This window comes from Crocodylus siamensis, chromosome 5, assembly GCF_052110815.1.
Source record: "Crocodylus siamensis isolate JL-2025a chromosome 5, ASM5211081v1, whole genome shotgun sequence".
Classification (NCBI taxonomy): domain Eukaryota; kingdom Metazoa; phylum Chordata; order Crocodylia; family Crocodylidae; genus Crocodylus; species Crocodylus siamensis.
Window position 1 is genome coordinate 125,611,757 of NC_143399.1, and position 27,648 is coordinate 125,639,404.

Genomic DNA, 27,648 nt, shown 5'->3' on the forward strand with positions numbered 1-27,648 from the left:
CTCTTCTTACTTCATTGATAATCAAATGAATGGATAGTAATGACTATGTAGAAGTACCCTTTCAAGCTTTGATACTCTCTCATCAAAGTGATGAGGAAAACACTGAAGAACTTGAACAGTTTCAGATTCTGAGGAGACTTACCTAGCTTTTGCTGCTTTAATCCTATTCTTCTCACATTCATGCAGATTATTTCACTGTTATACTTTTGCAGAGCATTGATAAACTCAAAGCTTGTAGCATCCAGTGACAAACTGATGACTCCAAAATGAAAGGTGGCAACCAAACAGGAAAAAAAAAATCCTGTTATTACAATATTGGCTGAGATAACTGGGCAAACAAAGAAATCTTTTAGGCTTGGCTTACAGTTATCAGGGCTGCTTTTTTGCCTGTTACACACATAATGAAGTGGGAGATTGTGTGCTAAAGAGGGTCTGGAGTAGCCTGCTATTTTTTTTCATAGCAAGGGGAGATGTGTAGGAGGGATTTATTTTGAGGATGTATCCATCCTGCTAGTTTGAAAATCCATTGTACAAACTCAGCACAGTCAGATGAAAGGCACGACCTAACACTTGTAGCCAAGAATAATGAACATGGAAATTACAATTCAAATACAATGTTTGCTTTGGCATGCCTACAGAAAAATTGCAGTGATCTGAGAATTACATGGAGCTGGGAGGATGGATGGGAAAACTTGAGAGAGAGAGAGAGAGGTTTATACACACACGCACACACACACACGCGCGCACACACACACTGCAACTTGTGATCTGAGAATTACATGGAGCTGGGAGGATGGATGGGAAAACTTGAGAGAGAGAGGTTTACACACACACACACACACACACACACACACACACACACACTGCAACTTTTGATCAAACCATTCAACATTTAATCATATGAACCATCTGCAGGAGACACAGGAGCTTTGCTTCTGTACATACACACACATATACAAATAGGTACATAATACATACACACACATACGTATATATATATGTATGTATAGAAGCAAAGTTCCTGTCTCTCTGCCTCTTACAGATGGTTCACATGATCAAATATTACATTATTTGATCAAAAGTTGTATTGTGTGTGTGCGCGTGTATAAATCTCTCTCTGTTTTCATATCCATTCTTCCACCTCCATGTAATCTCAAATCAAGAATTGTATTATGTGTGTGTGTAAATTTTCCATATATATAATATGTATGTATAGAAGCAAAGCTACTGTGTCTCTTGCAGATGGTTCACATGATCAAACATTGCATTGTGGAAATCCTATTACAGGGTTATGGACTAATATGGTCAAGAAGAGGTGGTGCTAAGGCTGCAAAACCAATTGAGGAGATGGAGTAAAGGCAATTACATGCACTTGGGCATTACCTCACCTTGCATACAGCTCTATTTGTGAAATGGAGGCTTTTGAAAGAAAAATACAGTTTAGTCTCTTCAAACCAGTTGACAAATAGTCTCTTCAAAGCAGTTTACAACATAATTTCTCTGAGTTAGTTGATCACCCTCAGTATTTAGATACTGACTGTAGTAAGTATAAGTAAGTTAAAGGGTGTAAAAATGCTATTAATTTATTTATTTACTTGCTATGTTATGTAAAAGAGTTATCACCATAGTTTCATAGTAGTTTGGGGTCAGGAGGGACCTGAACAGATCATCTAGTCTGACCCCCTGCCACTGGCAGGAGCACATGCTGGGATCACATGTCCCCAGACAGGTGTTTGTTCAACATCTTTCTGAATTTACCCATGGTAGGATCGAGGACCATTTCCCTAGGAAGTTGGTTCCAGATCCTAGCCACCCTAATGGTGAAATAGTGCCTCCTAATCTCTAACCTGAACCTATTCTCCAGCAGCTTCTGGCCATTGTTCCTTGTCACCCCAGGTGCTGCTGGGGGGGAATAAGGCCCTTCCTATTTGCTGCTGATCTCCCCTAATGAGTTGGTAGGCTCAAATACCATCTCAGACTCCGCTTGCTGAGGTTGAACAGGTTCAGGTCCCTCAGTCTCTCCTCATAGGGCCTCACCTCTTGCCCTTCAACCAAGCGAGTGGCCCTCCTCTGAACCCTCTCAAGGCTGGCCACATCCTTCTTAAAGTGCAGTGCCCAGAACTGGATGCAGTACTCCAGTTGTGGCTGAGCTGGGCAGGGAGCCGCACTCGTGAACAGAACGTGCTGGCATTCGTGCAGGCAGAAGCAGGTGGAGCCAAGAGTGAGTTTTCATTGGAAGTGAGGAGGCTCCACCAAGAAGAAGAGAGGTAAGTACTACCTACAAGCTATGGTGAGGAGCTGTGTACTTCAAGATGCCCTAGACTTCTGAGCCTTGATATCGTCTTGGAATTTCGGCTTTTAAGTCCTGTAGAGTTGGCAAAATCAACTTTACAAATTCTATACTTCATTCATTATTATTAATGGACTATTTGAAATTTTCTGTTGAAAACATTCTTTAGTGGAAATTAAATGTTCAGCAAAACATTTTTTCCAAGCTGAATGTTTTACATGGACTATTTTAATATTTTTTGCCCCCACAAAAAAGATTTCAGCCCAAACTTCAGATTTCCTGAGGAAAGACCTTTTTAAAAATTTGAACAATGTAAAACACGGGAATATTTGTCCCAGGGGGAGTTAAAATAATTCAAAATCGATTTGCATCAGTTTTGTAATATGTGCAATTTTTGCCATAAATTCCTTTTACTTCTACTGCAAGAAGAGATGAATGATACAACATAAGTATGATTTGATACGTAGTCCTGCAAGAACAAACTTATCAGTACCATAAATTCATTACTTCACCAAAAGACCAATTGCTTAATGTAATTAAGTGGAACTAGCTTTTGGCTGGGTAGTAAAGCAACTAGCTCAATGATGAATGGTACTGATGGCTAAAGTTGGATAGGATACTGTGAGAAGACTTATTGGCATTTGCTCTTGGCTTTAACTACAGAATTGTTTCTGGAAAAAAAAGAGAAAAGATTGAGAAGCTAACAACAATGGGACATGCTTGGCATAATATTGTCGTATTCTGGATATAAATTTCTGCCAGTATTATATTTACAGGCTGCTGTGCTCACAGGATCTCATAGCTCATTTGTGAAGATGCCAAGCTTTGTGGTAATGAAATAATGTTGGCATTAACAGATGCTAAATAGGCTGGTTCACTTGTGATGATATTACAAACCCAAAAAATCCACGTTGAAGATAGTTGTATTATTTTATCTTCAGGATGCATTTGTAAATGAATATGGTTTCTCTTGACACTTTACTTGTCAGTTTAATAATAATAATGCTGCATTTCTGGAAGGCAGAGTGGTCAAGCAGTGAAAGCATGAGAAAGAGAGATGTGGGTTCCATCATTCTGTTCTCAGCATTACTGTTGGTTCATTTTTGCAGTCTTGAGAAAATCACCAAAGACAAATATTCTCAAACATGGATTGCAAACTTTTGTTTTTAGCTGTGTGTTGTGTGCGCCATCATCATTCATCTAATGACTGTAGATTTCAAGAACATCAGTTTAAGCCATCATGCTTGCTAGCTTTGGTGACTTTCATCTGCCATCTCAAAGCATTTTGCAAATTCCAATTGGCTAAGTCTCTCAGTGGCCTCAGTGAAGTACTGCAGGTGTCAGTGTACTCACTTTGAAGGTGGCAAAATGAGAGTGCTGAGAAGCTAGGGTGACTCTGTGAAGGTCACACAAGTTAACAGCAGAGCCAAGAACAGAACCCCAGAGTCCTAATTCACAGTCCCTTGTTCAAAACACTAAGCCCATGTTTTCAGGTTGCTAATAAACTTCAGTCTAAATTGAATATCATTGGCGATGTGTAGACGGTGCATGTGGGTGCGCGTGCACCTCCTGAGATTGGCTATGCACCCGCTGGAATTGCCAACCGCGAAACTGGAAGTGCCAGCAGACGTGTGCTTCTGGTTTCGCTGCAGGTGATTCTGGGCTTGGTAATCGGCTGCAATATGGTGCCCCCCTGTCAGCAATCTGGTGCCCCCCCGCAGACTCGGGAGGCACTAGTCACCTATGTTATAATCTAATATGATTAGAAAAAAAAATCAGTGTGAAATGACAAAGCAATGGTGGTTATCCCTTTGTGGGCCTGTATCATTACTTGTTAGGTTTTGTTATAGTGAGTCACAGGATGTGCTTCAAATTAAAGTAACCCTTTCTTCCCTCAAAAACAAACCAACGATACCCCCAAAACCAAAACAAACCCACCCTCCCAGCTTCTACCCTTAAAAATCACACACAGCAGGGATATATTGTCCTCTTTCACAAAATTAAAATGGTTTATTTAAACAATACCAAAAAAGCAATCTTTTCTATCTGCCTGCACTTTTATTGATAAACTACTGGTAATTGTTTTTAGTGTGGTGATGAAAAAGAATAAAGCCAGTAATAGCATTCTTAAGTAGTTACGTAATGCTGTATTTTAAGACCCAAGGGCCTCATCCACACAGAGAAACTAATTTCAGTTTCTTATATTAAATGCTGATACACTGTTTCTCTATTTAAAGGCCTCATGCAAATCCTATCAAGGTTTTTCCTTTGACTCTAGTGAGAACTGCAGAACTGCAAGCAGCGTGTTATATGTACATTTTTTCCCTTTAGTGAAAATATGATACAGGAAAGAAATATTGTTCATTATTGTTTATCTTTAATCAGCATAGTAGCATTATATGCTTTTTATTTCTTGTGATATATAGCTACTTCAAGCACGTTTATTACAATGAAGACTGTAATATTCCAGGTAACAATTAATATAAATGAAGCTCCATCTTGGTGCTGCTGTACACACAGAGGCTTTCTATTTCTCTCACTTTCTATCTCTCTCATTCCCAGATTATATCCTTAATGTTTCATCATCTAGAGTCTTAGTTCTGGCCTTGAGCTAGCAATTATAGAGTGGATCACCGTAGACAATGTTAAGGCCAAACCCAGAAAAGACAGTAAAACAGAACAATACCAATGGAACTGGTTTATCCATGTCTTTTGATTACTTTCCTTCAAATATAAGTGGTCCATAAACATTTATCAAAAAAGTATGGTTTTGAAGTTGTAAAAATTTGTCATCATTTTTTATCATTAAAACAGAAACTTTTAGCTGATTCCATTATCAAATTCTGTGTGTCTGGTTGCCATAGAATATATTTAATCAAATTTCTTTGATGGGTAGCTGTATTTTAGTTTGGGGCAAAGTAGAAAATTTGTAGAACTAAATGGCTACATTTGCAGTGAATAACTTTTTTTAAAGTATACCCATTTTCCTGCGTTATTAATTGCCCATAAGTAGTGTATTTTTTTAAAGTTATTCATTTGAAATCATTCACTAAATGTAATATTCACTGACTAATTCCTGATGTACGGATCATTCACAAACTATTTTGTGCACATATTTTATTGTTGCTTCTATGATTTTTGTTGCACACCTTACATCCTTTGGTATCTTTTCTAAATGTCCCCAGCTTTGGAGTCATGTGATTTATGTGAGACGTGCCAATTTTCTCTAAAAAGGAGTTTATATTGCTCGCTTGCAAAAAAAAGAAAAAAAAAAAGAAAAGCCAGAATGTCTGTGTTTAAACATGTCGCATTTTTAATTGAAGGCAAACTTAAAAAAAAAGGATATATTATTCAGATTAGTGTCCTGTATCTATTGCTGACTTCACCTGGAGTTGGGAAAGTTTAGCAGTTTACTGCTTCGAACCCTTTATAGGTAAGGTGACTTTAAACATGGATATCATGGGTATTCATTAAGAAAAGATGGTACCTAACACTTGCTATACATGATCCCTGTATGCAAGAGGGGATTCAAACTGGCAAAGAAAAAGATAGTCTTTTTACTTTCTCTCTGTCCCTCTGATTTTTCCAGTGGTGGAGATTTGAGCATCTCTCAGTAAAGGACTACAAACAAGGTCTATATAAGGAAGAGATGCTGACTCAGCACACATCCTTGGTTGCCTTGCCAATGTCCCGTTCCTAGTGTTGTCCACTTTTCAAGCATCCATCACAATGTAAAGCAAGCTGTGCACCTGCAAGCACAGATGCAACCTCAAGGATTTGGCTTTCTAATTTTGGCTTTCTAATCTCAAGACACAGATCTGGCCTTCTAATTTTAAATATGAGCACTGTTACTGCATCAGTGAGATTGCTAGAATAAAAAGACATGAAAGTACAGATACTGTTTATTACCCGAACTGTGTGTACTTTTTACAAACCAGCTGATGTACATATTTCTATTGTGTTGTGGATGCCTTTTCTTTCTCACCCTCCATGTTTCTTTCCTAGGTGTTTGGTTTTCCAGTGTTGAACAGCAACAACCACACACACACACACACACACACACACACACACACACGAATTATGTGTGCAATCAGTGGCAGTGGTTTTGGCCGTGAGGTGGGGGGAGGGTGTGTGGCGAGCAGTGCCTACCTGCAGGTGCCGCTGGCAGTGTTGGCGATACTTCTTTCAGGTGGTGCACTGCCAATCTCAGGGGGTGCACGTGCACCTGCGTGCACCCCCAACACATCTCCAACATGCATGCACATACACTCCCACACACCATTTTGACAGGTATACATCAAAATGGTGCAAATGACTGTCACGGTTTATTTAAGGGTCCAGTTCTGTAGAAATGGCACAGTAACCTTGGCTGTGACCTTCTCCCTTGCTGCTGGCAGCTTTCATGAAATGTTTCTAAAATTAATCTATTACTCTGACTCAGCCATGTTGATTGTAATCATAAGAGGAAATGCAGAATAGGTTACAAGTTGATGTTTTGAGAAGTGTTTTGTGAAATTACTTTTCTTTAGCTCCTCTCCCTACTAAAATGAAACTCAAAGTGTTTCCTCTAGTAGAAAAATTGAGTAACACTAACCACAGTTCTGCTATTTATACCCTAAGTGTCATATACCATGACTAAATGGCAGTCAGTTTACTCTGTGTGTGCACTTAACTTGTAAAGAACAAAAGAATGCTGTAGGTAAGTACTAAATGATATGTTGGTGCCTCATGTCCTGTGCTGTTATAACTGCACACTTAATTGTACTGCTCATTCATACAATGTAAGTAAGCACAATTTTGCATATAAATACTGTGTCAACCTTGCAGCCCCAGAAACTGGCACAAGAAGCAAGGGGAGTTCCCACTTTTATGTAGAAAATCATAGGGATTAGGTTCACAGACCAACAAGCCAAAGGGAGGGAACAGGTAAAAGGTAAAGCAAATCAGCCCTGTGGTAACATACACTCAGCAGTTTAATTCCCTGCTCCATTCCCCACCTCCGGAGGTGTTCCCAAACAAGTCTTCAGCCCCTAGAGTGCTCAAACAGCAGCCTGCAGCTGCCCCCAAACCTGAATTCAGTTCCTTCAGTCAACAGCTGTGGCTGGCCAAGGCAGTGAGAGCTCCAGCTCCACTGCGCGCTCCTCTGTCTAGGGCTGACCAAGTTCCACGCACATGCTGCTGTCTCTTCCCCTTACTCCAGCTCGAGCTTCCTCCCCCTTTTGCCCTTGCTCCCCAAGTCCCTGGGCATTTCTGGGAGTTGCAGTCCACATTAACAGTCAGCACAGCTCCGCTGACTGTCCCCTGGTTCCTCCTGCTGTCACACACATTACATTCACATGACAATATGTATAGCCGTTGATAATTCACACATTCATTCATTATCTTATGAAGTCTACCTAATAATACCATCATTTTTCTTGGATTAATTTGGTGAAAAGTCAATTTAATGTGAATTGAATTCAATTGAATTGAAGCAAGATCATTTTGGAAAGCAGTGTGGCCCATAGGGTTTTGTTAGGGTGCCTTATTCTTGCTGCTGCCTTTCTATCTATACAGTTATTTTTTCTGCAAGACTCCTCTAAGCAAGTTAATAGGAAATGCTGATCGGATGCATACATCTAAAACCTAACCTCTTTCCTGGACTTAGGTACCTTCATGTAGACATAAGCAAGGCATCTAGGTAAAAGACTGATTCCTGGCCTTAAACCCTGGCCTGGACTTAAGTGGAGTTTTTTTTGTGTGTGGAACTGGTTTGTTCTTTTTTTTCTGTTTAAAACATGGCCTGCAGTAGAGCCTCATAGTTAAAGCACCTATTCAGGAAAAGTGAGACTTGGCTCTAAGGCTTTTCTCAGCCTGAGGGGCTTTAAATCCACAGCTCCTAGGAGAGTTCCCTGAGCACTAAGCTGTAGGGGAGGCTCAGGGGAAGAGTCTCAGTTCTTCCTGGTGAAGCTTTGCTACTATGTAGCCAAGAATTGAAGAATGGTGGGGCCAGGGAAAGGATGCAAGAAGAGACATAGCTCTATAGCCCAGTGATAAGAATACTCACCTGGAAAGGGCCTTGGTTTCCAGGGCCTGCCTATGCATTTTGTATTAGAGCTATTAGATAAATGCATGGCTATTACTGATTTGTATACTAATATGCATACAATGAATTGCATTCTTTTTCAAAGTAAATGCGCTGCAGAAAAAAATGGATATATTTAGAGTGTCTTTTTTGTAGCTAGAGTTGCATGAATAGTTGTACCTCATTTTATGCAATAGAGAACAAGACTATGCTATCCAATGTACATAATGGAGCATGCACAAGAGAGCAATGCTGGTGGGAATGGAAGGTGAGAAATGCTGGTTGACAGTGTAGCATTTCTACAGGTCAGCACTTAAAAGAATCTAATTTGCATGTTTCTTCCTGAATTCTACCAAAAATATTCAGGCCCTTCATTGAAGACATAATTCTTTTTTCTCTTAATCCCAGGCTCAACTGAATGCATATCCAGCTGATAAACATATTTCATTTTTTAAATTAACTAACAGTTTCTTTTCATTTTAACTCTCTACTTAAGGATGTCAAAGCTTCCATTCATGGTTGTTCCTGCTCAGGAACATAGCAATTAGCTTTCAACACAGCTACATTTCTCCTCTTGGCGTTGCAGCTTGTGCCCTGGTTCTTAATGGGTTCCAAGAATGGCTAGCTCCTTAGGGTTTTTACCTACAGACCAAATATATTCTTTTGCAGTATCCTCTTTATCTTTCCACTACACCCACACAGCAATAGGAAGGTTCAGACTACTCAATTCAACTAAAGCTTGCATTAAAGAATATTCTATGTTCGGTACAAAATTGTTGTATCCCCTGAGGGTACAAGAAAAGTTATCCCTCAAGATGAAAGCTTCATGGTGAAATGGGAGGGGGAGGTGTGTGTTAAATGAGAACCCCTCTGGCTGAATGGTCTTTCAATATACAGTATCTGCAACTTGGATGGTCACAGATTCTATTGAGTAAAATGCAGCTTCAAAGAGAGAAGCAGAAATGCATTCAAATCTGAAGATGTGAAAAAGGTGCTCAGTTAGTGAGTAGAGCTTCACAGTGCCTTAACATAAGACCAGTGATCTCTTCTATCAGACCACAGCTTCAATGGACTGGAACTAAAGAAGAAAATCAATAAGGGAAGGGAGGGAAAGGTAGGAATCCTATTTCCCAAGACAAAGCCACATACAAAAAAAGATGTATCAGTTCTTTTGCCCAACAGGTGAAAGATGAGAGAGGTGGGGACCAGACTGGAAAATTCAATCCGAAAGCCTCCTAAAGACCTCTAGGAAATCTATTTAAACTGTCACATATAGATAAATTCAAAGAAGGAAGAGGTGGAGGAGGCCTGGGATATATAATAATTACTTGGCTCTTCCCAGCTTTACAAAGATATCTGGGGGTGTAGAGAGGGGAAATAAGTTTCTGAAGATCACACAGTGGGTCAGGACAGAACTTGGAATAGAACCCAAGCTTCCTGACTTCCAGTCCAGTATCCTACATGCAGAACGTAAGTGCTCATAGGTGTGTGGTTTCAAATGTAAGCAAACATTTGGTACTGTAGTACTAGCACAGAGCAGCTGTCATTTGGAAGTCTGTGATTGCAGCTCACGTAGAATCCACCCCTCAATGCTTCGCCTCCACATCTTATAGCAAGGGTCCTTCAGTCATGTGAACAAGCAGTGTGCCCTTTCAGCTGATGGACATAATTGCATGCAGGCCAGGAAGTATGAACAAGAATAAAATGCATTTATACAGGAACAGAGCTATTGGCTGGGAAGTGAAAAGTCTCTCTTTTTTCAGCTTGAGCATCCATAGTATAGTTAAGAGGATGTGGTCACACTAATCCTAGCTCTGATCTGGATTAACTTTCAAAAATAAAAATAAAATACTGTTTTAGCAACTATAAAAGGCTGCTTCCAGATGCCGTAGTATTGAACAGAGAACTTGCGGTGATTACCTGACTAGTTTTCAAGCTGTACTTCCATGGAGAGATGTTTATTTGCTGTTATAATTGTAAAAAAGATGTAAATGTCTATATGTTGAACAGGATCTTGGCTGAGAAATCAGAATCTTAAGTACATTATTGTATTAAATCAGTGTAATTTAGATGGCTGTAGTAGTACCCAGATTAATTTAGGCATATTCAAATACAGTTCCCTGCTGCAAGGACATAAAAATCTAAGACAAAATTGTAGACAGATGGAGATAAGATATACAAGAATGGGATCAAAGTGGTGACATGTTCCCATCATGCTAGATAATTTCTAAAGTTATTTGCTTAGCTCTTCAGAGTTTTTTTCCTCTCTCTAATTCCCCTTGTTCCCTGAACTTTAACTGTGTCCTACTACTTTAGCAGCCAGTTTCTGGTTGATTAAAAAGAATTTTGAAATACCCTTTAGAAGAGATTTAAATCAGGAGTCTTTCAAAGCAGCTCAGAAAGGGCAGTATTTCTACATTCTGTATGGCAGTAAATGGTATTTTGAAAATAAATTTTGCTGGACCAGTCTGCATTTCCTGGTCTACAATATATAACCTGTATTTTATTTCTTTTTTAATATTTAAAAACTATCAAACATGTTAGCAGAAGCATTGCCAGCAGATTGAGGGAAGTGATTATTCCCATCTATTCAGGACTGGAGAGACCACATCGGGAGTACTATGTTCAGGGCCCCTCACTACAGAAAGGATGTGGACAAATTAGAGAGACCAACAAAGGGACTAGGTAAGGTAGTTAAGGTAGAGAAAATGGTTAAGGGGGTTCGGGCACATGACTTCTGAAGAGAGGCTTAGGAAACTGGGTTTATTTAGTCTGGAGGAGAAGAAAAGACAGAGGGGGCATTTAATAACAGATTTCATTTACTTGAAGAGTGGTTCCAAAGAGGGTGGAGCTAGACTGTTCTCCATGATGGCAGATGACAAAACAAGGAGCAATGGTCTTAAGTTGCAGTAAGGGAGGCTTAGGTTATATATTAGGAAAAACTTTTTAAATAGGAGGGTAGTAAAACACTGAAACCAGTTACCCAGAGAGGTTGTGGAATCTCCATCCTTGGAAGTTTTTAAGACCTGGCTTGACAAAACTTTGGCTGGGATGATATGGTTAGGGATGGTTCTTTTTTGAGTAGAGGGTTGGACTAGATGACCTCCTGAGGTCCCTTCCAACCCTAATTTTCTATGATTCTATGTATTTTTTACATACTAAAATGGGACATTTCTTCCTGGAAAGCAGTGAATTCATGCCAGTTGTCCTTTGTAAGAGGATAATGCATGCTCTCTCTCTCTCTTTGTCTGTCTGTCTGTGTCTCTCTCTCTCCCCCCCCCTTTCTCTCTCTCTCTCCATAGATGCAGCTATTCATAAGACTTAGAAAGTGGCGTATTGGAAGGAACTGATCATTTGTCAATCTGTTTGTAAGGGATATGGCACAAGGGGAGATAAACTCCTGAAATTAACAGCCATTTACTTTAGATGAACTATTTACAATGCTTTGCCAAATAGTGTGTTACAGAATAATGTGTTACACTATGTATTTAATCTATATAATGGATCATTTGCACTTTATCAGCAGCCACAAAAATTAAGTTGTTTAATTGCTTAGGATTTGTGTAGTCTTGCACATTTTTTGCAGTTACACAAACAGTTGTACCTATTTCTGGTTAGACAAAACAGAAGGCTGAAAGCAAATTTTGCCAATCTATCAAGCAACTGAACCCGAAAAATACTAATGGCACTCAGAGTCTCCTAGAATTGAGGTTTATGATTCCATATGCTAGCCATTGATTAGAGTGTTATTAGACATGGAAGCAGTGTTTCTTCTATACTCCTAGGCCCTGTGGCATATCGGCCTATATGCCCAGTATTCAATCTGAAGATGTGACAAAGGTGCTCTGTTAGTGGATGGAGCTCTAGAAAGCCTTAGCATATGAACAGCGAGTCCCTCTATCAGACCACAGTGTTCAATGATAAAATTTGAGGGTGCCTCTACATGACCTGGGAGGCTGCTTTGATGCACTATAATTACACATCAGAGTAGATTTGATTAATCGAGTCTGCTGGAGCATGGTCATTACTGTGCTTCAGCCAGCCCCCACATCTCATATACCAGTGTCCCCGTGCTTCAGAGTGGTGGTGGGGCACTTTAACTAAAGCTTATTGGACAAGCTTTAGATAAAGAGCCCCTTTCACCATTTTGAAGAGTGGGGGTGCTGAAAAATGAGATTCTCTGGGCGATTTAGTTAGAGTGGCTTTCGGAGAAAGCCCTCATCCACCACCACTCCCGGAGCACTTGTAAAAATGCCGAGAGTTAATGAAGAGGAATACTATACAGAGAAGGATGGGTGTGAGAGCTCTACACTGCTATGAAAACCAGGGGAGAAAACATAGTTTCTTTCATCCTTTCTAATCTGATGAATTGTCAGTGGTTTGAAGTACTGGTTTCTCCTAGGACCACAGAAATTGACATTGGAAAGAGCAGGGAAGTGCTTTTTTCTTTTGCAACTCTAAACTATGCCTCAGTGTTTTCCACTGGGACCCCACAGTTTTTTGAACCCCACATCCACCTGAATTATTTGGTCTCATTTGGGGCAGATATGAAGGGCTGGCTTTGTAGAGAGAAGGACAGGAACTCTGGAAAGCCTAGGACTGGATTTTGGGAAACTGCAATCAGAGGGATTCAGATTAGGAGAAAGGGTTCTTGGGAAGATTTCAGGGCTGCAGAAAAAGGAGAATAGTGGGGAAGAACTTCTAGGTGGGTTATAAGTGATGGAGGACTTCAAATCGAATGATCAACATCCAAATGTTAATTATTTCTTGAGTCTTCAGTGAAGTATATATGAGTTCTAAAAACTAGATTTCTGCTGAAGGAGCCCAGTAAACTATACTTAATCCCCTATATCTTGTTTCAGAATCTGAAATCCTGACATTTGTATGTTTTAGTGTTCCATAATTCAGAAGGACTTAATGTGATTCATTCAAAAATACGGTCAGGATTTAACCTCTTGTCTCGAAATAACCTGTGAATTGTGACACCAATATGGTGGATTTCAGAATTAGAGGAGAGGTCTGAATCCGGTTTATAATAACAGCAACCTTTGTGTTGGAACTGTTTACTAGTACTTCATTACTCAAATAGCTAAGCTGGAGGAAAGGTTGTAGTCCCTTTGTTTCTGCACTGCTCCATTGTGTGTTGCCTTTGCTTTTTTAAAAATCTGTTTACTTGTAATTTTAGATCGTTAAAGGTGGTTGGGGATGGGAAGCACTACAAGTGTATATTTACATATTGTAATATATTGCAGCCACCAATTCTTTCCACAGGCTCATGGGAGCCTCTGTTTCAAGATGACAGCCCTCTAAGCACACTGCATGTGTCTATTCATTACATTGTATTGTAGGTCTAATATTGACAGGCAGCTGCTTTCAGCCTGGTGCTTAGAAATGCACATGCTGAATGAGCAGATCTTTCTGCATTTGGGTGGTGCACTGACGTGTTCTGTGGGTTTGAAGACACCACTCTGTCATGTGCATTTGTCAACATGTGTATTGTTGCAGCTCATGAACGCTGCAATGCTGGGGCAGATAGAGCATCCCACAGGAGCGTGGGCCCCCCTCCCATATGCTCAGTGGTGACACTGGAAGAGGATCAGAAGTAGTTCTGGTCTACTTCTGGATCTGCCACTGAGTGTGTGTCCCATCCCCAAACCCCCTGGCTTGGCGATTGGCTGTGGGTACCTCCCCAGAACCAGGAGACACCAGTTGCTGAGCCAGGGGGCATGGGGGGGCCCCCCATGCACCCCCCAGTGGACCTGTAAGTGGACTGGAAGTACTTCTGGTCCACTTCCAGGTCTGCTACTGAGTGCGTTGGGGAGCCCCCCGTGCTCTTCCTTCCGCCCCACCATCACAGCATTCATGAGCCTCCTGGTGCCTTGAGGTATGTAGAAAAAACATTTAAAGCTGTGTCTATATCTAAATCGCTGAATCTTTCCAAATCTCTCTGAATCAATTCAGAGGGTTCCAATTTGATTTGGACAGATTATAGATTCTCCTGATTCAATTTGGATTTGGAGATTTGGCCACCGAATCAGGCTAAAACTCCAGCAAATCAAATCAGGGACTGAAGCTTCACACAGCCCTAGAAGACAATGCTTTACTAACATCTACAAGCAAAAATTAGGGTTGATTTTTCTTTTTTAAATAGAGTGTAAGTTTATCCCTTTTTGATATGACTTGACAAATTTAAGTAAAGCAGTATTGAAAAAATATTTTTCTTTTAAATAATTGATTTAATCTATTTATATATTTCTTATCTTAATCTGATGGGTATTCAGGATCATAATGAAATAAAACACTGGAGAGATATCATATGATGCAGTTTAATGTCAGACAAAGCAAGAGTTCTGTTACAGTAAAGCTCAGCACAAGTTGTAAAGACTTACTTGAGTGGTCCCCATGGCTCTGGAGAAAGATTCAGAAATTACAGGAATGTAACATTTCTCATTGATCATGTATAGCGGAAGCCAGTGTTTATTTCCCTCCAAAGTACACTGCAGTCCTATTTTAGACAATCTTGTTTCCTATCCTAAGTGCAGTAATCATTTTTACCTTCTTAGCATTGTCTTCAGACTAAATGGGTGTCTTCAAGTTTTATTCTCTGGCCTTCACTGAATAAACCCTGGTTGGTCATTTAAGCAGGCGGCTCACTTATAAGATACTGAGGTTTTTCAGCATGTGTCTGTGTTTTTCAGACACATGCTGAAAAACTTTCAACTAGGTCTTACAGGGAGGATATTTTCAGCATTCATTTGTGTAGTAAGACAGCTAACTCTTTGTATAATGGAATAATTAAAAGAGTGACACTGTGAGTTGCCTAAATTTACCTTGGAATTGTCTTCATTATTAGTTTGCAGTGGCACTTGCTCTGTATGTGTACTTCAGAAAGCGAGGAAACAAAACCTAACCTAATGATTATAAATTTTGAGGATTAAAAGGGAGAAGAAAAACAAGTAACATTTAGATAGGATTATCAGGGTGATGGTAGGTACAGATCTTACACAAATTTAAATAAATTTCCATCTGTCTATTAGGTGCACCTACGCATTGGCCTCGGTCTATGCCAACGTAGCGATGTGTTACATTGCCATACAGCATGCTGTGGCAATGTAGCGGTCACATGGGTCTACACATGTTTAGCACCTACACTGCCATAACAGTGTGCTTCCCTGGTATCGATTCAGAGATTTATAAATTGTTAGGGGCTGGAAGGGACCTTGCAGATCATTGGGTAGCACACCACTACGGCGATGTAGAGGCAAAATCTAACCAGGTGCCACATGCATGGTGCAGTAACCACCCGTACTGCATTATGCTTTAGTACTACCAAAAGGAATGCTAAAGCATGCTGCTGTAGCAACATCGCTGTACAATGACATGTAGACATGCCCATTAGGTAAGATTACTTTTTGTCTTGACCTTTCCTCCTTGCCTTTGCAACCTCAGGTTTAGCTTTCATGTGTCCCTACCTCCCATCTAGAACCATGTGAATAATTGTTTTTTGGAGGTTGCCTTCCCCAATCAAATTAATGGGTAGAAAATAATTGTGGCTTAAGCAGAAAATGTATTGTTGAACCCAAAATAAAATATTTTGCTTCAAGATTTTTAATTCCCTATCCCTACCTTCATCTAGCTGAAATTTAAAAAAAAATGTTTAAAAATGTTGAAATACTTACAGTATTTCAGAAATTTACCCTTATTTTTTCCATTGAAACTATTTGCCAATATTGCCCTGACTTGAAAAACAGTTCTAAGTGCTCCAAGAGAAAGTCATTAGTAGTCTAAATAAATGCTCTCCTTACATTTTTAAAATTTTTTCTTCAAAACATCTCCAAATTACCCTGTGGAAATGTTCTAATCACTCTTTATCCTGGTCCCTCTTCACTTTTGTAAACATTTTTATTTGTGAAGAGGAAAGGACTGACTGAAGTGGAAACTTAAGTTTTCCTTTCGAATCCACTGATTAAGTACAGTTGGGCAACTGGAGTATATGTCTCCCCATGGTGTCTCACCACTAATATCAACCTTGACCTGGGATGGACAGTCCTCTCTAGGGATGACAGGTAGTTCAATCTCTATTTCAGCTCAGTCCTGGGAAAAATATGGAAGCAGTTCTCCACTGTGCCTGACTTATTGTGCAGCTTTATTTTTGTGAAAAGAACTTCAATCCACTCAAGATTAAGATGACTTCATCAAATCCATTTCATTTAGGACCTAGTGGTGAACTTAAACACATGGTTCTTGAGGTAAAAGATAAGTGCTTTATTCATTAAAGCACTTGGCCCCCATGTCACGTTGGACCCAGTCTAGCAACTCAACGATAAGTAGAATTCTTATGGAATGCAATGGAATTTCCATTCCTAGAGGGCTTGTGACATTAGGCTGTGGTATGCATTAATTTCAGTGGCTATGCCATTAGGCTCTATTTTTTTCCTCCATTAAGATGCTTAATTGTCTAAAGTGTTTTCTTCCTTTTAATACTTTCCTTTCTTCTATTTAGCTTTCATCTTCTAAGTTACTAGGTAGCATTCCTGCCTAGACTTACTTTACAAGACTGCTGCATTTTACTGAAAAATTTAATAAATCTGTCCGACATGCTGATGGCCTGCAGTAATAGTCTATTCAGCTCTTTGTCAGCTATTGATTTTGGTGACCTCCTTTTTTCTTATTAACCAATCCATTAACAAGCTTCTTCTATCACTCTATTCATAAATCTTACTGTTTTGAACTGAACAACAAAATTTCTTTCTTCCTCATTGTGTGTGTTAGTAGCTTGCTAGCAGTTTCTGGGCATTTATTGCTTAATATTGATTTTTCTCATTTAATTATTTCTCTTTCTAATTTTCAAGAACATTCTTCTTTTTAATTTGGCTGAGTATATTATACAGGACACTACATGGATGATTCTTGATGAAAGATTATGATCAGAAAAGTAACTCTGTAAAATGACAGCATCTTGGCTTTTCCATGTTTGTTTTCTATCAGTGTCTTCTATAGCCAAAACATACAATGTGTCAGTCAAAAGAAGATTATTCCGAACTCCAGTTTTTCTGGCATAGGCTGTAGATCTCCAAACTGAGATATGTTGTTTCAGCCTTCTGTAATCCGACTATCATAAATAAATAAATAGCCTGGAATGGGAGCTTAGCTGATAACTGCTGATGAGACTTAAGTCACAGCGCTATGCAAGGCAGCTTGCTGATAGCAAGATTAGTTGTTTTTGGGGTACTCAGACTAATTCAAATTTGTATTTCTAAAGACACAATGGAATGGACTGCATCAAAGGGCCATTAGTAAATATGAAGGCGACAACTTTCAAGCCTCAGTTCAATGAAAATTAAGGATATACTAAAGTGGTTTGCAGAATAAGCATACATGTAAGTTCACTTTGCAAAACAGTTAAGTATATGCCATGCTTTTAACCACATGGGTAATTTCTGTTCAAATTATTTACATTTAAGCACCTGCTTAAAAGTTTGTTGAATCAATGCCCCTAATACCATTCTCCGTCAGAAACAGTAAATTGAATATGATTAGTCACCAATTGCAAGCTAGAGTCCAGGCCATTTTGATTTCCCTTCACACTTTTCCAAAGCATATTGTGTTTAAGTGCTAGGTATCAGTTGTAAGTAATCTATATAATGTTAAAAATGTTACTCTGCTAGAATGTCAGTTATTTAGCATTATAAAGTTCTCATATATTTACATCCCTTTGAAACAAGCCGAGATGGAGCAAATATATGTAGAAATGATCTTTTCTATGAAATCTCTCTCCCAACATCAAATATACTTTGGAATATTTCTTTACATACAAGGGTATTTTATATTTAAAATTCTGAAAAAAAGGGTTATCTCTGGGACATTTGGTTTGGTAGAAACATGGAATTAAAGATGAGCCCCACCCTCTACACATTACACTTGAGATATGACTAAATAGGTAATCATGCGTTAAAACATGACCTAGCTACATGTTCACCCAATTAATGGCATGATAAAATAAACAATAAGCTACAAAATTATTTTAAAAAATGTATAACAATTTTGTAGTTTGTTCTCATCACACCATTAATTGAACATGTGGCCAGGTTCTCCTCTGTGGCTTGGAGCTCCATCAACTGAGGGGCTCCCAGCCACAGCAGTGTACTGCCCACTGTCAGCCCCAGCAATAAGGGGCAATGGGATCTAATGTGTGATCCCACAGTCATTCCTCCTGCCATACACTTGTGGCGTAGGAGGAGGCATAATTGTGTGGATGATACTTTAGATCCCATTGTACCTTTACCTGAGTATTGCCTACTATTTAGTTGAATGTGGCAGGATCCCACATTAACTAGATCTATGCCTGTCACAAAATGACTTCTAATTTTGTGTCTACCAAAACCAGTGTGCTTCTGTTTTAGGGAGGTACTATGGCTCCACTATTTCTTTTGTGATCAGTACTTGTCAAATTATGTTGTCATACTGCTTAACAAAGTATTTATAGTATTACTTCAGAGAGAAGGTCTGAATCATGGCACTTATACTCAAGTTTTTTACCACAGATATCAACCTGTAAAAAAGCAGGCTTTCCGTAGAAGTGGCAGAATAGAGAATGACATTCACTGTACTCATACCTATATGAGAAACCAGAATCAAAGGGCCCGTTTATGTCACTCTTGTTCACACCAAAGGGACCTCATTCAGTGAGTAATTGTATTAATTTCAGTGGGGCCTAGTACTCTGTTCTTTATGTATTTTCTTGATTTCACTGTTACTATTCAGAGGGTGCATCTACACCAGGCGCTTACTGTAGTTGCTTAATTAACTTTGCAGTGAAATGTCACCATCTACATGAGCGTTTGAGTGGTGTTGTTAGGCTGGAGTAAATTAATTGACTCCCCTGTAGGACAGTACTGCTCAACACAATTACTATCCTACAGTGGAGTTATTTAATCTGCAGCAATGCATGTATAGACGGTGACCGGGGCAGGCTGGGGTACGAGGGTGCTACACTGCAGATCTGCCTACCGGCTAGCCCCATATTGTAGCACCCTTGTGCCCCAGACAGCCTCTTCACAGCATGTTGAGCTGGGGTGGGGCAGCTCTGGGCTGGCAGGCTGTCCCCTGCCAGCCAGGCTGTGCTGCTATGACTAGGTGCTGTGGTCCCAGGAGCACATGTAAACACTGTACCCAGGAGCAATAACAGAGTTTATTGTACAGCAGCATTTATTGTGTCACATTAATATCATATGTAGATGTAGAATAGGATATTCCCTTTTATGAATGTGTGGCATAAACTGGTTGAATAATTAGCTCATTTATAGGCTCTGTAGTATTAATTTGCCTACAACAAATGGCTGTTCCACCTTGCTCATCATATTAATTGTCATGCTATGAGTATCTAGTTGCTAATAGTTATTTTATTATTATAGAGCACAGTAAAGAGATAATTAGAACTGAGAACTGGAACCTCTGGTTTTTAGTTTGTTGTTTGGTTCCCGCTCATGAGGACTCTGTAAGTGCTTTGAAGGAAATAATGGCAAGGAGAGGAGTGAAGCAGCTCTCTACCAGCACTGAAAGTCTGTGATTTGTTAAGAAATTACCAATTATACTTCAAATGAACTTTGAAGTATATTTCCTCTCTACCTATTACTTATTTTAGTACACATAATGTGGAGGCAGGGTTAAAATATTAACATAACAGTCCTAGGTTGCTAATATACACTGCTATTATCACAGCAATTATTTTTAAATATAGTTTAATGACTCTTAAAAATGATACATAAGGTTTTGATTTAGTTGCAATATAACTTCTTATTGAAAAGGAAAGGAAATGGAGCAAAGAATACAAAACTCCTCAAGTATACTTGCAACCTATTCTTATCTCCACACATTGCTTCACTTTCCTTAAAACCCTTACAGTGATGCACAATATAAATTGTTAACATTGCAAGTCAGTGTCTTCTTTTATTATTCATTTTACATGTCCACAATGTTGGCTTACTAAAAAAAAAAGTCGGCAAGTTTTAGATCATACATTGTATTCTCCCTATTTGAGTTACAAAGATATTGAAGGAAAGAAGAATAGTCTAAGGAAAGAAATGTGAGTAGTTAAATGAAGAGAAATGAGAGATTATAATTTTAAAAATAAGGAAGAAAGGAGGAAGAAAGTGGAAAGGAATAGTGGTAGGGAGGAACAATTTCAAACTTTTAATATAGTTCTTAGGAGAGTGAGAATTTGTGTAAGAATATCCATGAGAATTTCTATGAGAATTTTTCTTGGGCATATCTGTGAGAATTCGAACAATAACTGCAGCCTGGGCCAGATTGGGTTGGGTTGGGTTGGCGAGGCATGCCCTGCCAGCACGGGCCGTGCAGCTAGCGTGCGTTTGCACAGGAGCCACACCACCTGGAGCCGTGCGTCCAGCTCTGGTGCAAAGCCGGACTAGCAAGTCATGCCATGCTGGGCCAGGCCGGGTCGGGCCGGGCCGGGTCCCACTGTGTGGCGCCACCTCTGCTGTAGCTGCCACACACCACAAGCTCTGCCATGGCTGCCTTGCGCTGCTAGCTCCATACTCCAGCCACTACCTACCACGCACCCATAGGGATGGCTCTGAGGCTGCCACATGCCTGCTCCCCCACCAAGCGGTTGTGGCGCTAGTGGCAGCAGGCAAACAGGGCTGTGCAAGGCTGTGGCTCTGCTGCGGGCACAGTGTGCAGTGACACGGCGCTGTGTGACCTGGGCTCTGTAGATGCTGAATGGACCCTGGGACGGAGCCTAGGTCACACAGCACTGCATCACTGCCCACTGTGCCTATAGCAAAGCCACAGCCACAGTGCCTGCTGCTGCTGTTGCTGTGGGGGCTGGGTGGGGGGGCAAGCAGGTGGCAGCCCCCACTCGAGCCCCTCCATATACCCACCCACTGTGACATCACTGCCCACCACTTCCCGCACCCCCCAACAACCCCATCCACTCCTGACAACCTCTGACATCCCCCTCCACTCCCCATGGCCCCCAACATCCCCCTCCACTCCTCACACCCACCCACACGCATAAAACCCTCTACCCCACATCCCTAACTTACCCTTGACAGCACTGGGGGCAGAAGGAGCACCACAGAGACACTGGCCAGAAACCGGAGCATCTCTTCTGGAGGACCAACTCCAAAGTTGCCTCCAGGCATGGTCTGGGACCATGACTTGCCTCGCTGTTTTGTGGAGCAGTATTTTTTTTGACCCCTGGAGGGTCTAATTTTTCCCCAGCACTGCAAACTTGCAGCACAGGGACCGGGCACAGGGACCGTTTTTGCTGTAAGACACATGTGCATGCTCATGTGGATGCACCCATGAAGTTTACATATTAAATAGTGTGTATACTTAAATGTATTCATTTTCATACCACACTCCCTGTGTAATTGCAGAAAAGTGATCTATAAATGTGTTTTCTGTAATATAAAATATTATCCAACCCTCTTTGCCATCAATTATTCAGCAGCCATCATAAAAAGAACCTGCAGCCATTAATAATCTTGAAAGGACTTCATACACCAAAGCTGTGCTTTAGATACACATTACAGCTACCTTGAAGTCCTGGTTACCAAATATCAATCACTGGATATTGTGTCATTACTCAGCAGCAGTGTAATTTGTATGCTGACTGGTTGATGCTGCCAGGGAGTGGGTGAATGTGGAAAAATATTTTAATTGCATTTCCAATGTGTGGCAGGGTTGAAATTATGACTTTTCAGAGAAAGAAAGGAAAACTGCCTTGCTCTGCAATAAAAATAGCTTTTATTTGTATCCATACATAATGAAAGTTGAATCTTAGGAAAACTTCAACTTCTCAGACAGTTCTATGATGACGTTATTACTGCCTGAGCTCCAGGTGCACTCAGATAAAGGCAATTACATGTGTTGAGTGTTTAGCTGCTTTGGAGCTATGGAGCACCTAGACACATGCACTGAGGCTGCTCTGATGTGCTGTAATTACAACATGTCGGAGCAGACTCAATTAATTGAGTCTCCTGGAGCGATGTAATTCCTACACTTCAGCAGACTTCAGAGTCACATGTATCGGTGTCCCCACGCTGAAAAATGGCAGCAGGGGTGCTTTAACTAAAGCCTCTGCACCTCCGCCTTCCAGGGCACATGTATAAATACTCATGACTGCAGTCTTGCAATCACTTAAGTAGGTGCATAACTTTACCCACATGAGTAGACCCATGGCAGTATATGTTACATCGCATAAATTCTTGACTATGGCTCACGAATCATGGGTTCAATTTCAGCTTCTACAGGGAGAGTGCTCTAGTTGCTCTAATCCCTGCAGCCATGTGCCCCTTCTCTCTGTTCCCTTTTGCTTCTCTCCATACACATGCAATACCAAATCTCCTTTATTACTATTTAATTCTAGGTCTTGCCTCTCTGGTTTGGGTCCTACCTCTGCTCTGTGAATGTCATTACTGGCCTCTCACTAGTTTCAAATCCACAGCATCTATTTTTTTTCATTCACAGTTGTATAAACTGGGAGTAATTCTACTGAAATCACTGGGAGCTCACACTAATGCAAAAGTGTTACAAGATAATAAGAAGGCCTGCCTTGTATTTATTGTGGATATAGCATGCATCTTATTTGCAAAGATAAGACATATCTTCAGTTCAGTTTTAATTTTATATCCTCAAAACCAGATGGTTTCTGAAGTTCACAAACAAAGAGCCCTTTTGTTTAGCGTCAAAATGAACATAGTGGTGTACAAACATAAATGAAACCCTCAGAAATAGAATTTTAATACTTTCACTTACAGAACGGTATGCCCTCACATCAAGCTTCAGTTTAACTTTGCCAAGGAAATTAAAACAAACGGTAAAAAGGGTCATTCATATAAACAAAAAGAGAACAAGGAAAGAAGTGAGGCTGCTATGCAATGATGATGGGTTTGAGAGAGGGCGAATCTAGGTATGGCTCCAGAACAAAATTAATACTTAGCTTCAGTTTTCAATAACAGATGATTGTGTAGGATAGGGGCATGGAAGTGATAGTAAAGATTTTAGTACAATCAAACTGGAGAGACCAAATAACTTGCAGTCCAAAATATTGAGAAAATGGAACCTTGAATGACAAGGATCTTTAATATGCTATCAAGGTGGGAGAATTACTTTCTGATTGGGGAATATAGTAAGTGTTAGTATTTATAATTTAAGAAGGGAAGGGAAGGAAAGGGATCTAGGCCACCACAGGCCAGTTAATCTGAACTTAGTAGCATGCAGTTTTAAAATAGATTTTGAATTAAAGATGTGGAGGCAAATGGAAAAATGAGGTGAAATACTACATGAGCTTGTCTGTATATAATCTATTTGCAATTAATTAATGTATATTAATATACTGTATATAATCTATTTGCAATTAATGTATTTGTTAAAGAACTACACAAGACATTCTTAGTTAACAATTATTAGTTTGAACAGATGTATGTTAGTGCAAAACTGCAAGGTAGGTAAGAAACTGGCTAAAAGGGAAATGATGACAAGTTGTGCTGAAAGGTGAATTATTGGACTAAAGGGAAATTACTAGCAGAGTACCTTAATGCATGGTTTTTCATAGATTTCATAGACAATAGAGAAGGGACCTCAGAAGATCGAGTCCAGCACCCTGCCCCAGGGGAAGGAAGTCAGCAGGGATCATAGGATCCCAGCAAGATAAGCATCCAATTTTCTCTTCAAGGCATTCAAAATAGGTGCTTGAACCACCTCTGATGGTAGGCTGTTCCAAACCTTGTGGGCTCGGACAGTAAAGAAATTCTTCCTTATGTCCAGCCTGAAACTGTCTTGCAGGAGTTTATAACTATTCAACCTTGTCATCCCTTGGGGTGCTCTGGTGAACAAACGTTCCCCCAGATCCTGGTGGATGCCCCTTATAAACTAATAGGTGGCCATCAGATTGCCCCTGAGCCCACGCTTTTCCAGGCTGAAGAGTCCCATAGGTCTCAGACTGTCGTCGTAAGATCTGTTTTCCTGACCTCTGATCATGGGCATGGCTCTTCTCTAGACTCTCTCAAGCTTCTCCACGTCCTTTTTGAATTGTGGAGCCCAAAACCGGACACAGTACTGCAGCTGCGACCTCACCAAGGCCAAGTACAAGGGGAGAATGACGTCCTGGGATTTGCTTGAGAAGCATCTGTGGCTGCAAGCCAGTGTTTTGCTCGCTTTACTAGCCACAGCATCACATTGAAGGCTCATTTTATCTTGTGGTCAGTCATGACCCCCAAGTCCCTTTCATCCATGGTGCTAGCCAGCGTAGCACTGCCAAGCCTATAAGGATGCTGCAGGTTTTTCCCCCCAAGTTGGAGAACCTTGCATTTTTCGGTATTAAACACCGTCAGGTTCTCATCCATCCATTTGCTGAGCCTGTCCAGGTCAGCCTGGATCGCCCTTCTGTCTTAAGGTGTGGATACTTTGCCCCAGAGTTTGGTGTCATCGGCGAACTTGGCCAATCCACTTCTGACTCCAATGTCCACATCATTAATTAAGAAGTTGAACAATATGGGTCCAAGGACAGAGCCTTGGGGGACCCCACTGGTCACAAGGCACCATGATGATTGACTTCTGTCAGTTATCACCCTCTGGGTCCAACCATGGAGCCAATTTCCCAGCCAGTGGATCATGGTGGACCCAAGGCCACAGTTGGCCAGTTTTGCCAAGAGATGATCATGGGATACCAGACTGAAGGTGTGCCTGCTGGGCATTCGCTAGCTACGTGGTGGTGGCTCGGATCTCCCTTTAGATGTTATGCCTCTTCTGGGCCCTCGGTAGCGTCGTGGTAGCTCTATCTTCCCGCGTCACAGACCCTGCTCTCTCCTGCCATGTCTTGATGTTCTGCAATGGGCGGGGTCAGCTGGCAGGTCCCTCGATGCCGGGGTCCGGCCTGGCGGTTGTTCACAGGGCTCCACTGCCCCTACACCCTGGCCTCACGCCACCTTTGCTGGGTCACCTCGATGATGTCCTGAGGCCTCCCTAGTGGGTCACATCCTCTCCACTTGCGCACTGATGCCTTGTGGGGCTGGGTTGCACACACTCCGGCTGGGCCTCACTCCTAACCCTGTCCCATGAGAAGCTACCTCCCAGGAACTGCTCCCTATAGCTTCCTTATGCCTCATGCCCTGGGTGCCCTCACCCCAAATTCCCCAATCAGGAGAATTTCACCTGCAGCAACCGAAACTTAGTGCTTTTGTATTGCTGACTGACTTGCCAGCTTTATGGCAGACGGTGAAGGTGATCAGCTCATGGTTGCTGTCACCCAGCTTCCCTTCGATCATTAGGTTGCCAGTACCAGGTCAAGCACCGCTTTGCCTCTCATTGACTCAAGAAGTCTACGAGCCAGATAGAGGTCATCCACACATGAGAGGAAGCTTTGCCACTGATCGGATTTAGCCGAACACTCTTCCCATGAGATGACTGGGTAGTTGAAGTCTCCCATGACAACCATGGACCAGGAGCATGCGGCCTCAGTCAGTTCCCTGGCAAACTCCCGGTCAAGATCTTGACTTTGGGTGGGAGGTCTGCAGTAGACTCCCACCATTTTGTCCCCTGTGCCATGTTCCCCCTGGATTTTAACCCAGAGGGTCTCCAGTCATCCATCCTGGTCACCAGTATCGGCTTGCAGGGACGCGTAGCTCTCCTTAACATAGAGAGCTACACCCCCGACCCTTTTGTCTCCTCGATCTCTCCTGTACAGGGTATAGCTGTCTATACCCATGGTACAGTCATGGGTGGAGTCCCACCTGGTCTCTGTTATCCCTATGACATCTTATTCCTTCGTTTTAAGCAGGAGGACAAGTTCCTCTTGTTTATTCCCCAAGCTCCTGGCATTTGTGTACAGGCAGGCAAGTGTCCCCTTGAGGGCCCTTGCCTTGTTTACAGATTGTTCCAGGGCTGGGGCAGGGGTGGGATCCCTTAAATGCCTTGACCTGCTGGCTTTGCAGGGGTTGCTCAGTGGGACAGTAGTGGCGGTAGTCCCCCCGCCCCAGCGGGCTTAGTTTAAAGCCCAGTGGAGCAGGTCAGCCAGTCTGGCTGAGAAGAACCTCCATCCCAGCGGAGAGAGGTGGAAGCCATCCCTTCCCAGCAGCTCACTGCCTCTCTCGCCAAAGAGCGGACTGTGGTCATGGAAGCCAAAGCCTTCCCGATGACACTAGTGCTGCAGTTTTTGGACTCCTTGGTCCATAACCTGAGACTGGGAGGATCAAAGGACCTCCACCCCCAGACCCTTAAGGCCCACTCCCAAATTCCTGTAGTGCTTTATGACCTGGCTGGGAGTGTGCCGAGCCATGTCATTGGTGCTCACATAGATAAGCATCATAGGGTAGTGGTCAGTGGGCTGGAGGAGTTTAAGGATCTTCTCTGCAATGTCTCAGATGTGGGCTCCCAGGAAGCAACAGACTTCTGTGGTTAAGGGGTCATGGCAGCAGATTACCCCCTCCATCCTCCTCGAAATGGAGTCTCCCATGAAAAATACTTTGCGTTTGGTCTTGGGGAGAGCGGGGGTGGTAGCTACAGTAGAGCCTCTTTTGTCTGAAGGAGCTGGCAACTCAGCAGGCTCTGCTGGGGCTGCAAGAGGTTCATACCTGTTGCAGAGCTCCAGCAGGGCAGGGAACTTGGTGCGGCGGACCTTGGGGCTGGACAGAATGGGAGGTCTCTGAGTCCTCCCTTGTCCTGGAGGGAGACTGTGGTCTACCCTCCGCCTCCCGGGGGAGAAGGGTTTGGCAGTAGGAGTTGATGTCCTGCTCACAGTCCCTGATGGCATGCAGTTTCTGGACTGCAGCCTGGAGCTCTTCCAGCTGGCGTGCCAGAGACCCCAAAAGGGAGCAGACCTCACAAGGGGAGGTGGCCATGCTCCCAGGCTCCAGAGCCTGAAAAAGTGAAAGGCACGCCCCCACAACCAAGAGCCAGAGGCTCCGTCTGCATGGAGCCCAAAACTATGGGCTCCATCTGGGTGGAGGCCTCTGAGGCACCAGAGGGGGTGGCTGTAGACCCCTCAGGGACCCTTGGGGTGTGGCGCATGCCCATCCATGTCATGCTGCTGGTGGGCTGGCTATGGCTGGGAATGCTTACCCAAGGGGGCATGCAGGCAGGGCCATGGGCCCTCCCACTTGCCCTCCTGTGCAAACTCTGTGCTAACGCACACATGGGCAGACAAGCACGCCTGTTTGTGCAACCTGTTCACATGACTCTGGTCGTGTGGCTCCCTGGGGGGCTGGGCAAAGTAGGGGCCGGGGCCAGATGAGACCCTCCCAGGCTCCAGCTTAGCCGCATCCCCGCA

The 27,648-nt window shown here is 42.0% G+C and overlaps 1 protein-coding gene across 5 annotated transcripts in view; it reads left to right on the forward strand.

Moving 5' to 3' along the window:
- PDE1C (phosphodiesterase 1C) overlaps positions 1 to 27,648 on the forward strand; it is a 483,633-nt gene that overhangs the window by 241,062 nt on the left and 214,923 nt on the right. The window lies entirely within an intron of this gene.